The sequence below is a fragment of the Xiphophorus maculatus genome, chromosome 12 (assembly GCF_002775205.1).
Source record: "Xiphophorus maculatus strain JP 163 A chromosome 12, X_maculatus-5.0-male, whole genome shotgun sequence".
Classification (NCBI taxonomy): domain Eukaryota; kingdom Metazoa; phylum Chordata; class Actinopteri; order Cyprinodontiformes; family Poeciliidae; genus Xiphophorus; species Xiphophorus maculatus.
The window spans coordinates 7,103,276-7,109,275 of record NC_036454.1 but is presented as its reverse complement, the minus strand read 5'-3'; positions in this window follow the sequence as shown (position 1 = coordinate 7,109,275).

Sequence of the window (6,000 nt, the reverse complement as noted above, 5' to 3'; positions counted from 1 at the left end):
TGTCTTTGTTCATGTGAATTATATTTCAATTCCCAAAACAGCTTATTCACATATTGTAATCCTCTCATTGTCAAAAATCAAACTGAAAGAGTCTGAAATGTTGACTGCACAACTCTTCATTTAGACTGCGTATGTAATTGTAATCAATTTAACCCTCTTATGACTTTCAAGACAGAGCAGATAATTTGGCTTGAGTTTCTTTTTTTGCATGGCTCTCTAAATCTGTTTTGCACAGTGAATTACACAGTAACTCTGGATAATTGGCACACAGTAATTAAAATACAGACAAAACTTGACTGAATTCAAGCGCATTAATTGACTAAATTTTCAGTCGAATAAATAATAATTTGTGGTTTGTATCATTGCTGACCATCTTGTTGTTTGTTCACTAATGTTCTCTAACAAACTTTAGAGACCCACAGAGAGAAACTGTATATATACAGAGTTTAGGTTGGACAATGTTTACTAATTAGTTGAATTCTGAAGGCAGCTGGTTTTATTTTGGGGCTACAGGTCAAAGGGGGCCGAAAAGAAATCGCAAAATATTTTGAAAAGCATATTATGCTATCTTTCTTGACATCTCAAGTGCCAGTGAAATACACAAAATGTGTAAATCTATTTTGCCGCATGCTTAGTGCAAACAGAAAAAAATGAATAAAAGAAAAAGCACAAATAAATCATCCCGGTAACACATCTGCAACATTTCTTTGTGATTAACCTTGCGATTTTATGCTTTAAAACTATTCCTCTAGAATGAAACGGCTCATAGCTTTCTTTAACATACTAACAGTGGCTTTCCCAGAAGCATTCCTTAGCCTCACAAAACAACGTTACGCCACCAGCAACCTCAGTGCATGACATTTTCATGACAAAATGCCGAATTCTTCCTGAAAAAAACGAGAGGCAGTTTTACAGAATTACAAAGAGGAATTCATCTGAAAATAACAGATACCTTTCAAACAAAAGGTTTATTAAACCACAGCTCAGGATATGTGAGTCGATATTTCATTAATTCTCGCGCAAGTCCTGCTCCCTTCAGGCGCAGCTTTTCACAAATAATGTCCCGGTCATTAATAATTCACAGCTCAGATATTGTTTAATCAGAGTCATTATTGGATTCATCGAACTGATAATCTCCGAGATGCTTCACAGCCAGCAAAACGACAGTGTGAGAAAGAAAACACGGAAAGAAAACATTGTCTCCTCAAGTTAAAGATAAAGGCAAATAACAGGAGACCACTGAGTCATTACTGACGATTGATTCACACCATGATGAGACTGGCCAGCACAGATATTCCTATTGTAATTTGTAATCTGCTTAGACAATTAAAATTGTCTTTGTTATGTCAGGGTCAAAAAGAAAACGCATTCTTGGTACCGAAACAAGAAGTCGACTGAGAGCTGAGAGTGGCATCAAAACAGGCAGGCTGCAGCTCTTCTTGAGCCTAACAAGTGGATGCTTTAAAATGGCAAAATTTCATTTCAGTCTAAAATACCAAACTCATTTCCATGCAGTTTAACTCCAGGCAACATAATGAACCCAATCATGGCAATTTTTCGTAGGTATTTCACTCTGAGACATCTGCATCTCGGAATGGAGGAAGATGCCAATTGGCTGGAAGGACCAGAGAGGATTTTCTAAGTAATTTTATGTCTCTCAGACACACATAAAGCAGTAACCTGAAGAAGCACAAGAAGGCGTTCAGGTTGTTTAATTCCCCACCACCACACAATGTGCTCTGGAAGAATTTAATAATACCAAACATGCAGTGCCAGAAACATTTATCAGTACTCCAGGTAAAGATGTGTGAAACCCTTTAAGATAAATTCATTTTTTATTGCATTAATCCCACTGAAAAATAAAGAGAAATCTAACTTTTAAGTTGCCCAAATTCTTTCAGGGTCTCTCAATTTGATAATATCTCTAATGCTACATTTCCCTTAGCTCAGTATGATTTACCTCATGTCTGACGTAGCTATATATATATATATATATGTTACAAAGAACATAAAGATAGTCGTTGTTTATTTTTATTGCCGAGTGCTTAAACTGTAAATAAAGTAAGAAAAAACAAAACATCAATACTTAGTATTGCAGAATTCAATCAACACAAACGTAAACATAGATTTATTAGCTAGGTTTGACTAACCAGTTATAAGGCAGTTTATTCTTAGAACACTTCGTCATATAATAAACATCGGCATTCAACTATCACAGTGCAGCAAACACAGCTAGCATTGGGCTAATTAGCGCTAGCAAATTCAGCAAGCTCACGCTTAGAACAAGTAACAAAAAAAAACTCATCTCCCCACAGCTTACAGCATTAATAACTCACCACGTTGGGCAACACTCATGAACGCCAGTAGAATATGATTTTATTGTAGCTTCAGCTTGTTAGCTTCAGCTAACGGCAGTCTCGGTGTATTACTGGCCTGCCGTAAGTTTCTTCTCTTGTTTCACCTCCCCTCCACTACCAATGCAAAACAACTACAGAGCCCCCTAGCGGAATGGGAGGAGTGAATCCAACAATATATATACAGTATATAGACAGACTATGTGGAAGCGCGTCGAGGGCGCGTCAGACGCGTCAGCTGTAGTCGTTGTTTTGCGTTGGATACTCTTGACGCGTCAAACGCTCGAAACGCGCCGCAACGGAACCTCGACGCGCCTCCACATAAACTTTGAATGTTAACCATAGGCGTCAGGCGCCTATGTACAGTAGCATGTATAGTCTTTGAATGTACAGCAGACGCGCGAAACGCTAGGTGTCAAGCGTTTAGCGTCAAGCATCTGCATTCAAAGTGAACACGCTTCGAACTTGAAGCGTCGGACGCGTTTTTGACGCGCGTGTGAACGCACCATTACAATTCAGGCGCTTGACATTTTGCTCTACACCCAACGTTTCGGGAGACTGGTTTGTATTCAAAGTCTATATGGAGGCGCGTCGAGGGCGCGTCAGACATGTCAGCTCTACGGCTAGAGTGAAATTAGAAATAAGATCTCAGGAAGCATAATTTGGAAAAGGGGATGAAATTAAGAGGTTTCTAAAGACAGGACATTCTGAAACTCTGGCAAGAAAGAAACAAAATTACCCTTTTTCTTGCAGTTTTGGCTTCAGAAGCTTTTCTGCACACTATAGAGATCAGTCATTTCTACCTATAGTTTGGTCGCAACAAGCAGTCAATCTGATAGAAGCTGCAGTGAAATTAAGGTTTGAAATGCAGCATGTTGTTGGAGTTCTGTGCGGAAACTTTCTGAAAAAAATACACCCCAATTATTTTTGTCCAAAAATAGGCACCACTCTCTACAGCATTGTTTCTATTCAGAAGCATGAATGCTTCTAATAAACTTTCCAAGATTGGAGTTCTGTAATATGTTGTGTCAGAGCACATCAGAACCCCAATGGCGCCAACCGATGCTGTAATTTGACAAGATGGGCCATTACCCATGTACCTTCTTGTTTTTGCTCAATGAAGAAGATGGACAACCAACCCACGACTTAGCACTAGATAACTTAGGTTGCCTGTGTAATTCAATCTTTTAGCAGTTTTCAAAATTCCTACCTGTGTTAATTTTGGTGAACTATTATAGTGAACAGAAATAGATATTGGTGAACTTTCTTTTGAAGACTGTTTTTGGCATTGCCGTCTTTTACTGAATGGTAATTTGACAGGAGGGAGAAGGGGAAGACATGCAGCAAATGGCCGAGATCTGAACCCAGAACAATCATGACAAGGATCATAACCAATAATCAGTTCCCACTTCCTCACATTTAATAACAGTAGAAAATGGTGTGTGCCATCTTCACTGCAATCTTCAAGCTGTGCAAGAAATGATTCCATATGTGAACACAACAGAAATTGTGGCTCAGTACAAAAGATCCCTCCCCCCCAGATTGAAATGCTAGCAATTTTTCTCAATTTCTATTGAGGCTTTTACAACAGAATATGTACAGTATGTTCCACTTTTATCTATTAAATCTGGGTTTAAGCAGGTCAACATGAGAGAGTTTACCTTTTTTTTATTCATAAAGTGCTCCAACCTTTCTGGTAGCAGTGATTTTTTTCTAAAGAAAATAACTCAAATTTAGGAGCTATTTTTTAAGTAATTCAAGAGTCATTCAAAGGGTAACCCAGCAAGCGAGAGGACATAGTTAGGTAGGTACGTGATAAAAGAGGAAAAGGTCACAGAAAGAGTAGCTTTCAGGTAGCACACTCCCTCTGGGAAAACCCGACTAGGAAATACATGAGCAGCGTAAAAAAGCAAGTCGCTCCTCAGACTGACCAGTCTTTGGATCGACTGTGAATGCGAAGACAGTCTGGATATCTGCTGAAAGAAGATTTGTGATATGAAACAAACCAAGAAATCCTAACTTAAGCCTCCTTCCCTAATAACTTAAGCAGCCTGTAGGTAAGGGAGACCTCACCCCGTCCTCATAACCCAAAAGTAAATAAAATAAAAAAAATTCTGAACTAACACAAGGTGTGAATATAAGGATCCATTTATCGAGAATGTCATACATAAAAAAAAAATGTAAAAAAAAAACATTTTCTGAGCTAGCTTACTTTAGAGAAGGTACTGGTGGGAAGAGATTAACACATGGGAGTAGATTTAAGAAAGCGGCCGATAAGCCCTCCAGGATATAGCAAGCTCCACCGTAGCTGGTGAAGATAAAACATACAATGAATGGTTCAGTATGTGGAGCTCAAAATGTCTTGGGAGGAGACAGTGGATAGAAAAGAGATGCTTTAGATGGAAAGTTGAAGTCTGATAAGCTGGGCAGCTCACAATTTGGGGAAAACTTGATGTTGGGGCACAACATAAATATTAATGCAACACCTACTACTATTCATGATAAATTACCTGTAAAGCAATAATCAGCTCAATCTAATCTCCACATGGAAAAATGATTTATTACAAAAAGATGGTTTTCATAAAACCAAAACACAATACAACTTAACCCAATTAAACAAAAGTAAAGGACCAACAAATTCAGAAATCACTGAGTGAAAATTAAATAAGATGTTCAAACACGTCAGTAAAGTAACTCAAAACAACCCAAAAGAAAGGACAAAAGGGAGCACCAAAACCTCCCAAACACAAGCCTCTAGCTTGTTCGAGATTTATCTAAAGCCGATTCAAACCACTTAGCAATATAAGCAAGAACAAAATTGTTGAAACTGTCCAAAAACAGTTACCAAACACAGAAGGTGGGTGTCAGCTTTATACAACCTCTTCCTGCTAGCTGCCCCACTGGAGGAATGATTACAGGTGTCTTTTATATGGTGCAGGTGGGCCTCGTCAACGTCTGATTGGCATTGCTGATCCAATGGGGAGGCTGCTCTCCTGCAGCCTCCAGGCAGCCAATCAGAAAGATGTGTCTGTACAGCTGATCCTGCATACCCAAAAGAACCTGCACAGCCTCAAGAGGCCAGGGGCCATAACACTCCCGTAACACTAAGATACTGAAATAAAACTTTTCTTATTTATTGAGATGTACCTGTAGTTTTAAATTAAAAGCTAACATCAAACCTAATCTTCCTTTATTCTGGATCAGCTGACACACTGCAGATCAGTAGGATTGTAGATGATTTTGTTCTGTAGTTACCTGCATGATCACACAGGTATGGAGGAGGGGATCACAATAGCTCATCCTTGATCTTCAGGGGTCCCTACAGCGGAGGAACATGAGTTGCTGGGTAGTGCGTGGGCTTATTTTTCTAAATGATCTTATTCGGCTACACCTCTGACAGTGTTCATAAAAGACTTACCTTGTGAGACATGCAGCAGGGTTCTGTCAGTTTTAGAGCTTAGCACAGTTGTTTTTTCTCCCAATCAATTAGCCTATTTATAGTTTTTTAAAACTGTTTCTCTTTGCTCCATTTAGGTGCATCAGTGTGTGGCAGGGATTATCATACCTGGCATAACATTCTCTGGTTGTTATCTTATTAGTGTCAATTTTTTAGAAATAAAAGGAATAATGGTGAAGAAAAAGATAC